This window comes from Lithobates pipiens, unplaced genomic scaffold (assembly GCF_037356315.1).
Source record: "Lithobates pipiens isolate NorthernLeopardFrog02 unplaced genomic scaffold, aLitPip1_a1.2 Scaffold_28, whole genome shotgun sequence".
Classification (NCBI taxonomy): Eukaryota; Metazoa; Chordata; class Amphibia; order Anura; family Ranidae; genus Lithobates; species Lithobates pipiens.
Genome location: NW_027507789.1, coordinates 80,977,973 through 80,995,361, shown reverse-complemented (window position 1 = coordinate 80,995,361; position 17,389 = coordinate 80,977,973). Strand labels below are relative to the sequence as shown.

Here is a 17,389-nt window from a genome sequence, read left to right as displayed (position 1 = left end):
ATCACACTGGCATGACACATACACAGACACATCACACTGACATGACACATACACTGACATGACACATACACAGACACATCACACTGACATGACACATACACTGACACATCACACTGACATGACACATACACTGACACATTACACTGACATGACACATACACTGACACGACACATACACTGACACATCACACTGGCATGACACATACACAGACACATCACAATGACATGACACATACACAGACACATCACACTGACATGACACATACACAGACACATTACACTGACATGACACATACACTGACACATTACACTGACATGACACATACACTGACACGACACATACACTGACACATCACACTGGCATGACACATACACTGACACATTACACTGACATGACACATACACTGACACATTACACTGACATGACACATACACAGACACATCACACTGACATGACACATACACAGACACATCACACTGACATGACACATACACAGACACATCACACTGACATGACACATACACAAACACATCACACTGGCATGACACATACACAGACACATCACACTGACATGACACATACACAGACACATCACACTGACATGACACATACACAGACACACCACACTGGCATGACACTGACACACATCACACTGACCTACCTGACTCCTACTTCCTGCATTACTCACACACAAACCCCCTCCATACAGCTCAATGGATCCATCCTCCTCCTTACCTCTGCTCTTTGATGCTGCCTTCAGCGACCATCATCCCACCGGGCCTCTCCGACTCCTCCGCACTGCCAGCGCCGTCCACCCGCTCCGCCGGGGCCACGCCAGCGCCATCCATCCGCTCCGCCGGGGCCACACCAGCGCCGTCCACCCGCTCCGCCGGGGCCACACCAGCGCCATCCATCCGCTCCGCCTCCATCATATCCCCGCCGGGACCAGGCCAGCGCCGTCAACCCCGCTCCATGATGTCCCCGCCGGGCAGGAGGTCAGCTGACCGATCTCTCGAAGCTCCCATCTCCGCCGAGCCCCGCCCCTCCACTGCACTCACACAGACACACAGCGCAGCTCCAGAGGGACAGGCTGGAGCAAAGGAGTCCCGGAGCGGCGCTGTGAGATGAGTACGGTGGGGCGCTCAGCGGGAAACATGGGGGATTGGTGGCGCCGGTGGAACACCACAGGGGGGGCGAGAGAGCAGAAGAGGAGCTCACACTGGGCAGAGGCCGTAGTTGCGCCCTAGGTGGTAGTGCGCCCTAGGCGGCTGCCTACTTCGCCTAGTGGTAGCGCCGGCCCTGCTCTGAGATCAAATGAGATTTGGCTCTTTCAGGGTGATGCAGCCATAGTAGATTTTTTCAGGCACGCTCAACCCTCTTGACAAATGCCAAGATGGTCACCTTAGGAAACAAACAAAAAAAACAAGTCAACACCAACAACATAAAAAGAAGCCTACCGCACCTAGTATTTCCAGGCGGTCTCCCATCCAGGTATTAACAAGGCGCGACCCTTTCTAGCCTCTGAGATCAGCAGAGATTGGGCGCTTTCAGGGGGATGTGCCCATAGGCAATCTCTTTGGGCACTCTCATCCCTCTTGAAAAATGCCAAGATAGTCACCCTGGGAAACAAGCGAAAAAAAACAGGTCAACGCCAACAACATAAAAAGAAGAATACGGCACCTGGTATTCCAAGGCCGTCTCCCATTCAAGTACTAACTAGGCCCAACCCTTCTTAGCCTCTGAGATCAGAAGAGATAGGGTGCTTTCAGGGTGATGTGGCTGTAAGCGATCTCTTTAGGCACTCTCAACCCTCTTGACAAATGCCAAGATGATCCCTTTGGGAAACAAGCGAAAAAAACAGGTCAACACCAACAACATAAAAAGAAGCCTGCGGCATCTGGAAAACCCAGGCGGTCTCCCATCCAGGTACAAACCAGGCCCAACCCTGCTTAGCCTCTGAGACCAAACGAGATTGGGCGCTTTCAGGGTGTTGTGCCCATAGGCAATTTCTTTGTGCACTCTCAACCCTCTTGACACATGCCAAGATGGTCACCTTGGGAAACAAGGGAAAAAAAACAGGTCAACGCGACAACATAATGAGAAGCCTACGGCACCTGGTATTCCCAAGCTTTCTCCCATCCAGGTACTAACCAGGCCCATCGCTGCTTAGCCTCCGAGATCAGATGAGATTAGGCTCTTTCAGGGTGATTTGGCTGTAGGCACTCTCTTTGGGCACTCTGAAGCCTCTTGACAAAGGCCAAGATGGTCACCTTGGGAAACAAGCTAAAAAAAACAGGTCAAAGCCAACAACATAAAAAGAAGCCTACGGCATCCAGTATTCCCAGGCGATCTCCCAATCAAGACACTAACCAGACCAGATCCTTCTATGGCACCTGGTCTTCCCAGGCAGTCTCCCATCCAGGTACTAACTAGGCCTGACGCTGCTTAGCCTCTGAAATCAGACGAGATCGGGTGCTTTCAGGTTGATGTGGCCGTAAGCGTTCTCTTCAAGACACGCCCAACCCTCTTGACAAACGGCAAGATGGTCGCCTTGAGAAACAAGCAAAAAAAACAGGTCAAAGCCAACAACATAAAAAGAAGCCTATGGGCTTACAGTGGACCCTAAAAGATGGGACCCACTAGCTCTGTCATGGTTCGGACGCTGTAATGTGTTGAAGATGAACGCGTTGCCACGACTTCTGTATCTACTACAAGCCTTACCTATCAAAATACCCCAGACTTTCTTTCATGCGGTTCGCTCAATCTTTATCAAGTTCCTCTGGCGTGGAAAACATATGCGTATTGGTAGGGCAATGCTATTGCGACCGAAATTGCGGGGAGGTATTGGCTTCCCGAACCCTGCTCTATATTACACAGCGACGCACATGACACCGGTGTTGACTGGTGCCGGTGTTCTGCCATATACTGTCCGGCCATGATATAGTGTCTGCGCCGTACTGCGCATGCGCAGTACGGAGCAGACGAAGCTTCGGAGATTTTCATGCGCGTTGAGTGGAGGTGGTAGCCCCACCATCCAAGTGGACATAGGGTTGTGAATATTAGAGGGCCCCTCGCAGGCGAGCTTCGCTCGCCACGCTTCGGGCTTGGCCTCGCTGCGCATGCTCAGTACACAGCGGACACTATCCGATGGGGACCATATGTGATAAGACACCGGCATGGGGAACTGAAGCTATGGGTCAAGCTAGAGCAGGAGATGGTGCGGGTTCCACTGGCTGGTCTGCCTTGGGCGGGGAGGCCATTGGAGCCCTGTGTGACTACTCACCCGTTAATTGGCCCCTCGCTCGCCGAGATGGATAGTTTTTTTCACCTTTCCCACCTGACTAACTTCCCTTCTCCTATGACCCCAATTATTGGACATCCTAGATTCCCTCCGGGCCTGTCTGACCAGGCCTTTACCAGGCAAGCCCCGAAAGGGCTTCTGAGAGAAGCCCTATTTCTTGGACCCACGGGCTTGATTCCCATGGGGACCATACTGCTAGAGCAAGTACCTGTTGCATTGGATATATATATATATATTGGACCTATATGTTTCAGGGTGGCCTGCATAAAGTGCCAGGCCACCCTGTCAAAGGCCTTCTCCACGTCCGTTGACAACATAAGCAAGGGCCTTCCCTGTACATGCGCCGCATGGATTAAATTGAGGACTCGGGCCGTATTGTCTCTAGCTTCCGACTTATTTTTATTTTTTTGCTTGTTTCCCAAGGTGACCATCTTGGCGTTTGTCAAGAGGGTTGAAAGTGCCTGAAGAGATTGCCTACAGGCACATCACCCTGAAAGCACCCGATCACGTTTGATGTTGGAAGCTAAGAAGAGTCAGGCCTTGTTAGTACCTGGAGGGGAGACCGCCTGGGAATACCAGGTGTCGTAGACTTCTTTTTATGTTGTTGGCGTTGACCTGTTTTTTTTCCGCTTGTTTCCCAAAGTGACCATCTTGGTGTTTGTCAAGAGGGTTGAGAGTGCCTGAAGAGATTGCCTATGGCCACATCACTCTGAAAGCACCCAATCTCGTCTGACCTTGGAGGCTAAGAAGAGTCGGGCCTGGTTAGTACCTGGATGGGAGACCACCTGGGAATACCAGTTATTGTAGGCTTCTTTTTATGTTGTTGGCGTTGATTCGTTTTTTTTTTTTCGCTTGTTTCCCAAGGTGACCATCTTGGCATTTGTCAAGAGGGATGAGAGTGCCCAAAGAGATCGCTTACAGCAGCATCACCCTGAAAGAGCCCTATCTCTTCTCTTCTCTGAGGCTAAGAAGGGTTGGGCCTAGTTAGTACCTGGATGGGAGATGGCGTTGGAATACCAGGTGCCGTATTCTTCTTTTTATGTTGTTGACATTGACCTGTTTTTTTTCGCTTGTATCTCAAGGTGACTATCTTGGCATTTGTCAAGAGGGTTGAGAATGCCCAAAGAGATTGCCTATGGGCACATAACCCTGAAAGCGCCCGATCTCCTCTGATCTCAGAAGCTAAACAGGGTTGGGCCTTGCTAGTACCTGGATTGGAGACCACCTGGGAATACTAGGTGCTGTAGGCTTCTTTTTATGTTGTTGGCCTTGACCTGGTTTTTTTTTCACTTGTTTCCCAAGGTGACCATCTTGGCGTTTGTCAAGAGGGTTGAGAGTGTCCAAAGAGATCACCTACGGCCCCATCACCCTGAAAGCGCCCAATCTCGTCTGATCTCGGATGCTAAACAGTGTCGGGCCTGGTTAGTACCTGGATGGGAGACCGCCTGGAAATACCAGATGCCATAGGCTTTTTTATTTTTTTTTTATTTAGTAGTATGCGACATACAATGCAAAGGCAACTTCACAGAATGTGTGATACAAATAGTTACAAACAAACGATCATATTGCATGGATATCAGAGCCAATGGTAAGAAGTCCGAGGAGAATAGCACGTGTACAGCTTTGCGGTCATATCAAGATGAGATTAAAGCTCCATCTCGTTGGGATCCTCTACCACTTAAAATATTATTGATACTAGCCCTGCTACCTTCGAAGAGTTTAGATATCCATAGATAGAGGAAGAGTATTGTGTAGTAGTCAAATGGGGTCGGAACATACCATTTTCTTTTCCCTTTTTTGAGTTAAGAAGGGAAATAGTAGAACTGAAAGGAGGGAGAAGGGGAAAGAGAAGATTGGGGAAGGAAATGGCAGAAAAGGAAAAGAAGGGGTAAGGGGGTGTCGTGGGTAGAGTGGATAGGATGGGGTCCCCTCCCAGGGAGCAAGAGACGCCCTCGGCTCACCAGCTCATCAGCTGTCCAACGTTTGGAACAGCGATCTCCAACGATCACCATGAGCTTACTATGTCTCGCGGAGGTATTCTTCCGAAAAGCGAAACTGGGTCCAGTAGAACCATCTGTTCCCATGCTCCTCCGTTTTATCCCTCATTGTGGCAGTCAGGTCTTCCATTCGTTCAATATCATTAACCCTTGCGAACCACTGGGTCACCATTGGAGCAGATTGCTCTTTCCACTGACTTGGGATGCAGGCCCTAGCTGCCTTGAGGAGATGTTTAAGTAAGGACTTATGATAACGCTTTATCGACATAGGAGTTAGATTGAGAAGAACTGCTGCGGGATCATTGGCTAAGGAAATGTCTGTGAACTTGTGGATGAGTCTCAGGACAGGCTGCCCGAATGTTTGTAATTTAGGGCATTCCCAGAAAATGTGGAGAATGGTGCCAGCCTGTTGCCCACAGCGACAGCAGCGGTCAGATTGACCGGGGAATATTTTGGCCAACACCACCGGTGTACAATACCAGCATGTGATCAGCTTATATGAGATCTCCTGATATTTACTGCAGAGTGACGACTTATGGGCGAAAAAGAGTATTCTGTCCTTCTGTGGTTTGGAGAATGTAGTTTGTAAGTCCCTTTTCCATTTAGCTAGGAAGGGTGGATCCGTGGAGGATTGTGCATCTGTCAGGATTAGGTAGGACCTAGAGAGGGAACCATGAATTGGGCCATCATCCAGGCAAAGTTCCTTGAAGGGGTGGAATTGTCTAGAGAAGAACGAATGGTTAGGTAGTGATCCGAGGAAATGGATTAGCTGTCTAGCTCTCCAGCTATCCAATGCAACAGGTACTTGCTCTAGCAGTATGGTTCCCATGGGAATCAAGCCTGCGGGTCCAAGAAATAGGGCTGCTCTCAGAAGCCCTTTCGGGGCTTGCCTGGTAAAGGCCTGGTCAGACAGGCCCGGAGGGAATCTAGGATGTCCAATAATTGGGGTCATAGGAGAAGGGAAGTTAGTCAGGTGGGAAAGGTAAAAAAAACTATCCATCTCGGCGAGCGAGGGGCCAATTAATGGGTGAGTAGTCACACAGGGCTCCAATGGCCTCCCCGCCCAAGGCAGACCAGCCAGTGGAACCCGCGCCATCTCCTGCTCTAGCTTGACCCATAGCTTCAGTTCCCCATGCCGGTGTCTTATCACATATGGTCCCCCATCGGATAGTGTCCGCTGTGTACTGCGCATGCGCAGTACACAGCAACACAGATTCCAAAAATTGCGAGCATGAACGGCACCTGCGCACTGAGTACAGGTTCTATCCCCACTATCCAAGTGGACATAGAGTAAGAATATAAAAGAGCCGAGCGCAGCGAAGCCAAGCCCGAAGCGTGGCGAGCGAAGCTCGCCTGCGAGGGGCCCTCTAACCACTTTCAGACCGGACCAATTTGCTGGTCAAAGACCAGACCACTTTTTGCGATTCGGCACTGCGTCGCTTTAACTGACAATTGCGCGGTCGTGCGACGTGGCTCTCAAACAAAATTAACGTCCTTTTTTTCCCACAAATAGAGCTTTCTTTTGGTGGTATTTGATCACCCCTGCGGTTTTTATTTTTTGCGCTATAAACAAAAATAGAGCGACAATTTTGAAAAAAACGCATTATTTTTTACTTTTTGTTATAATAAATATCCCCCAAAAATATATAAAAAAACATTTTTTTCCCTCAATTTAGGCCAATACGTATTCGTCTACATATTTTTGGTAAAAAAAATCGCAATAAGCGATTATTGATTGGTTTGCGCAAAAGTTATAGCGTTTACAAAATAGGGATAGTTTTATAGCATTTTTATTAATAATTTTTTATTATTTTATTTTTACTAGTAATGGCGGCGATCTGCGATTTTTATTGTGACTGCGACATTGTCGGGGCCCCATCGGACATTTTTGACACATTTTTGGGACCATTGTCATTTATACAGTAATCACTGCTATATAAATGCAGTGATTCCTGTGTAAATGACACTGGCAGTGAAAGGGTTAACCAGTGAGTGGCAGTGTAGGGGTTAAGTGTTCCTAGGAGAGTGTTACTAACTGTGGGGGGGTTGGGCTTTCATTTAGTGTACACTGATCTCTGCTCCAATCACATGGAGCAGAGATCAGCGTCACTAGTTGCTAGGCAGAATGAGAAAATGTTGTTTATACAGCATTTCCTCACTTCCGCCGCTCCGTGAGACGATCGCGGGGATGCCCGCGGCGATCGAGTCCGCGGGTCCCGCGACCGGACTCACGGGGGTCCCGACCAGCGCGGGAGCGCGCCGCCGGCGGCGCGCTCCCGATGGCACGGCGGCAACGAATATTGGACGTACATGTACGCCAATATGCCTGCCCGTGCCATGCTGTCGACGTACATCGTCGTGCGCTGGTCGGGAAGTGGCTAATATTCACAACCCTATGTCCGCTTGGATGGTGGGGCTACCACCTCCACTCACCGCGCAGGAGCCGTTCAGCTTCGGAGTACACAGCGGACACTATATCATGGCCGGACAGTATATGGCAGAACACCGGCACCAGTCAACCACCGGTGTCATGTGCCTCGCTGTGTAATATAGAGCAGGGTCCGGGAAGCCAATACCTCCCCGCAATTTCGGTCGCAATAGCATTGCCCTACCAATACGCATATGTTTTCCGCGCCAGAGGAACTTGATAAAGATTGAGCGAACCGAATGAAAGAAAGTCTGGGGTATTTTGATAGGTAAGGCTTGTAGTAGATACAGAAGTCGTGGCAACGCGTTCATCTTCAACACATTACAGCGTCCGAACCATGACAGAGCTAGTGGGTCCCATCTTTTAAGGTCCGCTGTAAGCCCATAGGCTTCCTTTTATGTTGTTGGCTTTGTCTGTTGTTCTCAAGGCGACCATTTGGCGTTTGTCAAGAGGGTTAGGCGTGTCTCGAAGAGAACGCTTACGGCCACATCAACCTGAAAGCACCCGATCTCGTCTGATTTCAGAGGCTAAGCAGCGTCAGGCCTGGTTAGTACCTGGATGGGAGACTGCCTGGGAAGACCAGGTGCCATAGAAGGATCTGGTCTGGTTAGTGTCTTGATTGGGAGATCGCCTGGGAATACTGGATGCCGTAGGCTTCTTTTTATGTTGTTGGCTTTGACCTGTTTTTTTTAGCTTGTTTCCCAAGGTGACCATCTTGGCCTTTGTCAAGAGGCTTCAGAGTGCCCAAAGAGAGTGCCTACAGCCAAATCACCCTGAAAGAGCCTAATCTCATCTGATCTCGGAGGCTAAGCAGCGATGGGCCTGGTTAGTACCTGGATGGGAGAAAGCTTGGGAATACCAGGTGCCGTAGGCTTCTCATTATGTTGTCGCGTTGACCTGTTTTTTTTCCCTTGTTTCCCAAGGTGACCATCTTGGCATGTGTCAAGAGGGTTGAGAGTGCACAAAGAAATTGCCTATGGGCACAACACCCTGAAAGCGCCCAATCTTGTTTGGTCTCAGAGGCTAAGCAGGGTTGGGCCTGGTTTGTACCTGGATGGGAGACCGCCTGGGTTTTCCAGATGCCGCAGGCTTCTTTTTATGTTGTTGGTGTTGACCTGTTTTTTTCGCTTGTTTCCCAAAGGGATCATCTTGGCATTTGTCAAGAGGGTTGAGAGTGCCTAAAGAGATCGCTTACAGCCACATCACCCTGAAAGCACCCTATCTCTTCTGATCTCAGAGGCTAAGAAGGGTTGGGCCTAGTTAGTACTTGAATGGGAGACGGCCTTGGAATACCAGGTGCCGTATTCTTCTTTTTATGTTGTTGGCGTTGACCTGTTTTTTTTCGCTTGTTTCCCAGGGTGACTATCTTGGCATTTTTCAAGAGGGATGAGAGTGCCCAAAGAGATTGCCTATGGGCACATCCCCCTGAAAGCGCCCAATCTCTGCTGATCTCAGAGGCTAGAAAGGGTCGCGCCTTGTTAATACCTGGATGGGAGACCGCCTGGAAATACTAGGTGCGGTAGGCTTCTTTTTATGTTGTTGGTGTTGACTTGTTTTTTTTGTTTGTTTCCTAAGGTGACCATCTTGGCATTTGTCAAGAGGGTTGAGCGTGCCTGAAAAAATCTACTATGGCTGCATCACCCTGAAAGAGCCAAATCTCATTTGATCTCAGAGCAGGGCCGGCGCTACCACTAGGCGAAGTAGGCAGCCGCCTAGGGCGCACTACCACCTAGGGCGCAACTACGGCCTCTGCCCAGTGTGAGCTCCTCTTCTGCTCTCTCGCCCCCCCTGTGGTGTTCCACCGGCGCCACCAATCCCCCATGTTTCCCGCTGAGCGCCCCACCGTACTCATCTCACAGCGCCGCTCCGGGACTCCTTTGCTCCAGCCTGTCCCTCTGGAGCTGCGCTGTGTGTCTGTGTGAGTGCAGTGGAGGGGCGGGGCTCGGCGGAGATGGGAGCTTCGAGAGGTCGGTCAGCTGACCTCCTGCCCGGCGGGGACATCATGGAGCGGGGTTGACGGCGCTGGCCTGGTCCCGGCGGGGATATGATGGAGGCGGAGCGGATGGATGGCGCTGGTGTGGCCCCGGCGGAGCGGGTGGACAGCGCTGGTGTGGCCCCGGCGGAGCGGATGGATGGCGCTGGCGTGGCCCCGGCGGAGCGGGTGGACGGCGCTGGCAGTGCGGAGGAGTCGGAGAGGCCCGGTGGGATGATGGTCGCTGAAGGCAGCATCAAAGAGCAGAGGTAAGGAGGAGGATGGATCCATTGAGCTGTATGGAGGGGGTTTGTGTGTGAGTAATGCAGGAAGTAGGAGTCAGGTAGGTCAGTGTGATGTGTGTCAGTGTCATGCCAGTGTGGTGTGTCTGTGTATGTGTCATGTCAGTGTGATGTGTCTGTGTATGTGTCATGTCAGTGTGATGTGTCTGTGTATGTGTCATGCCAGTGTGATGTGTCTGTGTATGTGTCATGTCAGTGTGATGTGTCTGTGTATGTGTCATGTCAGTGTGATGTGTCTGTGTATGTGTCATGTCAGTGTGATGTGTCTGTGTATGTGTCATGTCAGTGTAATGTGTCAGTGTATGTGTCATGTCAGTGTAATGTGTAAGTGTATGTGTCATGCCAGTGTGATGTGTCAGTGTATGTGTCGTGTCAGTGTATGTGTCATGTCAGTGTAATGTGTCAGTGTATGTGTCATGTCAGTGTAATGTGTCTGTGTATGTGTCATGTCAGTGTGATGTGTCTGTGTATGTGTCATGTCATTGTGATGTGTCTGTGTATGTGTCATGCCAGTGTGATGTGTCAGTGTATGTGTCATGTCAGTGTATGTGTCATGTCAGTGTAATGTGTCAGTGTATGTGTCATGTCAGTGTGATGTGTCAGTGTATGTGTCATGTCAGTGTGATGTGTCTGTGTATGTGTCATGTCAGTGTATGTGTCATGTCAGTGTGATGTGTCTGTGTATGTGTCATGCCAGTGTGATGTGTCTGTGTATGTGTCATGCCAGTGTGATGTGTCAGTGTATGTGTCATGCCACTGTATGTGTCATGCCAGTGTGATGTGTCGTGTCAGTGTATGTGTCGTGTCAGTGTAATGTGTCAGTGTATGTGTCGTGTCAGTGTATGTGTCATGTCAGTGTATGCGTCAGTGTATGCGTCAGTGCCATTTTATGTGTCAGGGTATGTGTTTTCAGGGTATGTGTTTTCAGGGTATGTGTTTTCAGGGTATGTGTTTTCAGGGTATGTGTTTTCAGGGTAGGTGTCAGCGTGATGGTCAGTGTAGGTGTCAGCGTGATGGTCAGTGTAGGTGTCAGCGTGATGGTCAGTGTAGGTGTCAGCGTGATGGTCAGTGTAATTGGCAGTGTAGGTGCCAGGTGGGTTGGTGTAGGTGCCAGGTGGGTCGGTGTAATTATCAGGTGGGTCAGTGTAGGGGTCAATGTGATGTGAGTAGTGCAGGAAGTAGGAGTCAGGTGGATTAGTTTATGTGTCAGGGGGTCAGTGTAGGGGTCAGATAGGTCATGTGTAGCAAGGGCAGGGTAAGGTGGAGTCATGGGCGCAGCCGGGGGGGGGTGGCAAAATTAGGTTTTCGCCTAGGGTGTCAACGATCCTTGCACCAGCCCTGTCTCAGAGGCTAAGCAGGGTTGGGACCTGGTTAGTACCGGGATGGGAGACCGCCTGGGATTTCTCGATGCCATAGGCTTTTTTTTTAAGTTGTTGGCATTGACTTATTTTTTTTTTTTGTTTTATTCTTTTATTAAGTATAAGTAGAACAACATAAATATAACAGTCAACCATACAGCATGACCCAGGGTCACAATTACATGGTAACAAAAAATAGGCAGCCAAATAACTCTGGGTTCTCAGAGGGGAGTCCTAGAGTTTCATGCAGAAAAGAGAGAAACCCCACCTCCGACATGTAGTACAGTATAACTAATGCAGCTCCGTTCGGACAAATGTAATCATGGAGAACAACTGGGACCACAGCGAGCCAGCTTATCATGACCTACGTGAACCAGAGTAAAATATGAGCCGGTCTTGTCCATAACCCTGGGGTTCTTCTGGGTCCCAAAGGCTAGTAAGGAGACAAGGCATAGTCAAAAGGGAGGACGGGGGAAGAAGAGAGTGCAAAGACGGAGAGAGAAGAGGGGGGGGGGATGGCGGCAGGGAAAAAAAGAAAAATAAAGACAAAAAGGGAAGGGGGGAAATGCCACCCAGGGCAGACTTGGCCTACGTAGGTAAACGTTAGATGTTCAGTCGTTTTCTGGGACAGGGGCGCTGCTCACCTCCCAAATGTAGTCTCAAGTACCAGTAAAATACCTCCAGGGCCTCCATGTAACACTAAATGCCTCTTCAGTGTTGTGAAGGGTGGCGGTCAATTCTTCCATCCGGAGAATATGATTGACTTTGGAATACCACAGCACCTTGGATGGGGGCTGAGGCTGCCTCCACAGTGTGGGAATGCAGGCCCGGGCGGCGTTCAGGAGTTGCATCGTGAGGGTTTTTTTGTATTTTCGAACAGGCTGTTTTTATTGTCCCGGTCACCTCCACCCAAAAGTTCCTCAAGGCCGAGCATGCCCAGAAAATGTGTCCCATGGTCCCCGTATCTGAATTGCACCTCCAACAAACATCCGGAATCGATCTATTCATTTTATTCAGAAGGTATGGGACTCTATACCAGCGTGAGACTATCTTGTATCCTGATTCTTGATATTGGTTTGCGATGGAAGTTTTATGTACTAATGTCAGGATCTTCCCTATCTGTTGTGGGGTAAATGTGATGCCAAATGCAATCTCCCATTTGTGGATAAATGGTGGGGTCGACTCCTCCTCCTGACTACTTAATAGGTTGTACAGGAGGGAGAGGGTGTGTTGCACAGGTTCCTTTTTGTGACAGATGGATTCATAGGGCGTCAGGTCTCTAGGAGTGTAGGGGGCCCTTTGTATGGCCAGAAGAAAGTGACGAAGTTGATAAGCATTAAACAAGTCAAGCGGAGGGTCAGAAAGCTCGGCGACAGTTTGCGTGGTCGGGAGCCCTCCCGAGGACCACACCTCTCCCAGACGCTGTTTCCCCACCACTGTCAACTGTCGCAGTTTCTTGTTGGTAAATCCCGGTGGGAAGTCTGGATTACCTATAACCGGAGTCATTGGTGACGGCAGGGGAGCAATGTGTGTGCAGCGGAACAACCTCCGCACAACAGCCAACGTAACTCCCACTACGGGGTGATCTCTGAGGTCTTTTGGTAGGGAGGACAGGAGCCACGGGGAGGTCAATAGGGGAATGGATCCATCCTCAATCTCCATCTCCACCCACTGCTTGTGTGGGCCATTACAATGCCAATCAATGACTCTCGCTATCAGAGTCGCTCTGTTGTATTGTCTCAGATCTGGGAGACCCAGACCCCCCTTGTCCTTTGGTCTGGCAAGCAATTGCAAACGGGCTCTGGGCGGTTTGCGCGCCCAAATAAAGTCCCGGAGCAGCACCTGCAGATGTCTGAAAAAGATTGGGGGTAACCGGATCGATAATGTCTGGAACAAGTATAAGATCCGCGGGAGGGCCGTCATTTTGAATGCATTACAGCGCCCGAACCAGGTCAGTGTTAAATCATGCCAGTTTCCCAAATCAGATTTCAGTCTATTCAGGAGAGGAAGAAAATTAAGCGGGTACAATTGCACCAAATCCGCTGCGATGTCAACGCCCAGGTAACGTATAGATTTTTCAGCTCAGTAGAATGGAAAAGCGGAGCATAGCCTCTTGGCCTCACCATCCGGGACCGATATATTCAATACAGCCGATGGTGCAATTGATTTTATAGTTTGATAGGCTGCCGTATCGCCGGAGAGCCACGAGTATATTGGGAAGCGAAATGTGTGGATTGGAGACGAAAAAAATTAGATCGTCAGCGTACGCCGCAATTTTGTGGTGTGCCGAGGGTTTGGATATGCCAGTAATATTCGGGTCATTCCGAACGTGACACATAAGTGGTTCCAGTGTCAGAATAAAAATTAGGGGAGACAGAGGGCACCCCTGCCTCGTCCCATTAGTGATGGGGAAAGAGTCCGAGCACTCTGAAAGCACCCAATCTCGTCTGATCTTGGAGGCTAAGAAGAGTCAGGCCTGGTTAGTACCTGGATGGGAGACCACCTGGGAATACCAGTTATTGTAGGCTTCTTTTTATGTTGTTGGCCTTGATTCGTTTTGTTTTTTTTTCGCTTGTTTCCCAAGGTGACCATCTTGGCATTTGTCAAGAGGGTTGAGAGTGCCCAAAGAGATTGCCTATGGGCACATAAGCCTGAAAGCGCCCGATCTCCTCTGATCTCAGAGGCTAAACAGGGTCGGGCCTTGCTAGTACCTGGATTGGAGACCACCTGGGAATACTAGGTGCTGAAGGCTTATTTTTATGTTGTTGGCGTTGACTTGTTTTTTTTTTTTTGTTTGTTTACCAAGGTGACCATCTTGGTGTTTGTCAAGAGGGTTGAGAGTGCTTGAAGAGCTCGCCTATGGCCACATAACCCTGAAAGCACCAGATCTCGTCTGATCTCAGAGACTAAACAGGGTCGGGCCTTGTTAATACCTGGATGGGAGACCACCTGGGAATACTAGGTGCTGTAGACTTCTTCTCATGTTGTTGGCGTTGACTTGATTTTTTTGTTTGTTTCCCAAGGTGACCATATTGGCGTTAGTCAAGGTTGAGAGTGCCTGAAGAAATCTCCTACGGCCACACCACCCTAAAAGAGCCCAATCTCATCTGATCTCAGAGGCTAAGCAGGGTTGGGACCAATTTAGTACCTGGATGGGAGACCGCCTGGGATTTCCAGATGCCGTAGGCTTCTTTTTATGTTGTGGCCGTTGACCTATTTTTTTCCGCTTGTTTCCAAGGTGACCATCTTGGTGTTTGTCAAGAGAGTTGAGAGTGCCTGAAGATATCGGCTACGGCCACATCGCCCTGAATCTGTTCCATCTCGTCTGATCTTGGAGGCTAAGCAGGGTCAGGCCTGGTTAATGCCTGGATGGGAAACCGCCTGGGAATACCAGGTGTCGTAGGCTTCTTTTTTTTTTCAAATATAATTTTTTCTCCAAATAGGGGAAGACGGTCCCCCGAGTACATAATGCAACAGAGAAATACAGAGCAAAAAGCAGCTGAACAATACTTGATACAGGTATATTCGCAACTGTGAGTCTGCCTTCCATCAATCACAATGATTCGAGGCACGGATAAAGTACTGTACCAAGATCCAGGGTCACACAAACCCCCAGGTCCCTCCGGCATAATCCATCCAGAGGGGGGTGTGGGGCCGTCATTCCCAATTTTCCACTCTTTCCAAAAGAGAGAGGGGGTGGAGGGGGTGAGAGATAGGGGAGGAAGGCAGAAAAGAGAAGGGTTGAAAGATCAGAAAAGGAGAAGAGGGGACGAGACACGATGGCAGCCACTGTCCAAGGGGCCAGTCAAGGAAAGCTCAGAGCACTAAGGCGATAGCAGGCGACATCCTTCCAGTGAGAATATAAAGGTATTCCAGATGTCTCAGGTTTGTTTAAAAAATTCTTGTATACCTTTTTTCCAATAGAGAGGGATGCAGGATTTCGCCGCATTTATCACATGACATAAAATAGATTTTTTTGTACTTCTTAATGGGAATCTGTGAATGGTGCAAGAGAAAGAATGCAGCCTCCTCCTGGATGGAGAAGTCTGTGAATTTTTGTGTTATGCATCGGATCTCTGTCCAGAAGTCCACCAAGCTGAGGCAGGACCAAAAAATGTGCAGCAACGTGCCCTCTTCTTCTCCACACCTCCAGCATATGTTCGAGGAAGAGGAGAAACATTTCTGCAGCTTTGATGGTGTCAAATACCACCTGGTGAGAAGTTTAAAATTCGTCTCCTGTATCTTCGTGCACAGCGACATTTTGAGAGCCAAAGTGATAATGCGTTGTCTCTGTGCTGGGGAAAATTAGCAATTAAGGTCCTTTTCCCAGTTGGACAGACAGGTTAAGTGTGGGTAATCTGTTTGAGAGAGAATGTGGGCCAAAGGGCCTTCGCTCCTGCATAGAGTCTCAAACTCCGTCTGAGGGCGGGCGAACGTTTGAGGATTGAGGATGTAATGGAGAAAATGATGTCGTTGTGCCGCTCTCCAAAAAGGCAGTTGGAAAAGCCCTGTCGGATCTGTTAGGATTGAGAAAGAAGGCCATTTTCCATCAATGACGAATTTAGACGCATTGTCTAGGTTGGAATTTCTAAGTGGGTCCCCAGTTCAAAGGTTGGATGGCCACGTATAGGGAATAGGGGGGAAGTCAAAGACGTGAGTGTGTTTTGGGTAGCGATCAGGTGACTGACTTTCAACTAAGCCCCTATAGTGGGATGTGACATAAATTCTGTGGGTAAATACTTATAGAACTACATGGCGCTTCTTAGCGGAATTCGGGAGTGAGCTTAGAAAGTTTGTTTCGATTCCAGTCCAATACACGGCCCAGATGGGAGGCCAGGTAGTAGCGTCGCAAGTTAGGGAGAACCAACCCTCCCTGTTGTTTAGACAATGTCAGCTGTGACCGCTTAAGTCTGGGATTTTTGTGGGCCCAGTTAAATTGAGTGAGCAAGGATTGAGCTTGCTTAAAAAACAGGACTGGAATCTGGATCGGGAGAGCTTGGAAAAGATAAGTAAATTTAGGGAGTATGTTCATTTTAATGAGATTGCATCTGCTGAACCAGGAATGGAGGCCAGAATGCCACCCGTGAAGCAAACTGCGGATCTTAGTGACAAGGGGTGGGGGGAAGTTCAACATAAACGTACGCGCGATGTCCGGTGGAATGTAAGTACGTGAGTATATCTTACTTATCCATGCCAGCATCCGTTCACTCAGACCTATATGGCAAAGGACCGAGAACATTAATGTCCATTTGACCCGATCAAAAGCCTTCTCGACATCAGTACTCATGAAAAGACAAGGGGTCCCAGATGACTTTGCTTTACGGATCAGGGTAAGCACCTTAGTGGTGTTGTCCTTATCTTCCCTGGTGGGAATAAAACCTAACTGGTCAATATGTATAAGGGACTACAAGTGATGTGCCAATCACGTGGCGAGGAGTTAGAGAATAGTTTTAGGACCGAATTTTGGAGGGAAATGGGTCTGTAGCTCCCACATAGGCCCGGGTCTTTGCCCTCCTTAGGTATCAACGAGATGTGGGCTCTAAGGGTATCCTCAGGAAAATCCCCATTTGAGCTCAGAGTATTAAATAAATTCACCAAGCGCGGGCCGAGAATAGGGAGGAAGGTCTTAAAGTATTGTGCGGTATATCCGTCAGGGCCCGGAGCCTTACCCACCTTCGGAGGTCCCACGGCCGTCTGGACTTCTTCCAGTGTGATCGGGTCCTCCAAGTACTCCCGTGATTCCGATGAGAGGGTTGGTAGACCAGAACCGGTTACATATCTGTCTATATTGTCCTGTCCAGACCCTGAATCGGGCAGGTTGTAGAGATCAGAGTAACATTTTTCAAAGACTTCAACTATTTGGGTTGGGGTAGAGGCCCTCTGGCCATTCTCATCTATCAACTGTGGTATGTAAGAGCAAGATTTCAACTCCTTTACCGACCTGGCTAAGATTTTTCTGCATTTGTCTTCTGACTCCTACGTCAGTTTACGACAGAACTGGAGTGCCGCTTTCGCTTTATAATGGAGAAG

The 17,389-nt window shown here is 49.3% G+C and overlaps 6 pseudogenes; 5 read left to right on the top strand and 1 right to left on the bottom strand.

Annotated features, from left to right (window-relative positions):
• Positions 1–2,103: 2,103 nt before the first annotated feature.
• On the bottom strand, positions 2,104–2,222 carry LOC143937094 (5S ribosomal RNA; annotated as a pseudogene).
• A 1,771-nt stretch (positions 2,223–3,993) lies between these two features.
• Positions 3,994–4,112, top strand: LOC143936729 (5S ribosomal RNA; annotated as a pseudogene).
• A 321-nt stretch (positions 4,113–4,433) lies between these two features.
• On the top strand, positions 4,434–4,552 carry LOC143936349 (5S ribosomal RNA; annotated as a pseudogene).
• A 101-nt stretch (positions 4,553–4,653) lies between these two features.
• On the top strand, positions 4,654–4,772 carry LOC143936644 (5S ribosomal RNA; annotated as a pseudogene).
• Positions 4,773–8,482: 3,710 nt separating this feature from the next.
• On the top strand, positions 8,483–8,601 carry LOC143937093 (5S ribosomal RNA; annotated as a pseudogene).
• Positions 8,602–14,214: 5,613 nt separating this feature from the next.
• On the top strand, positions 14,215–14,333 carry LOC143936468 (5S ribosomal RNA; annotated as a pseudogene).
• Positions 14,334–17,389: the final 3,056 nt, after the last annotated feature.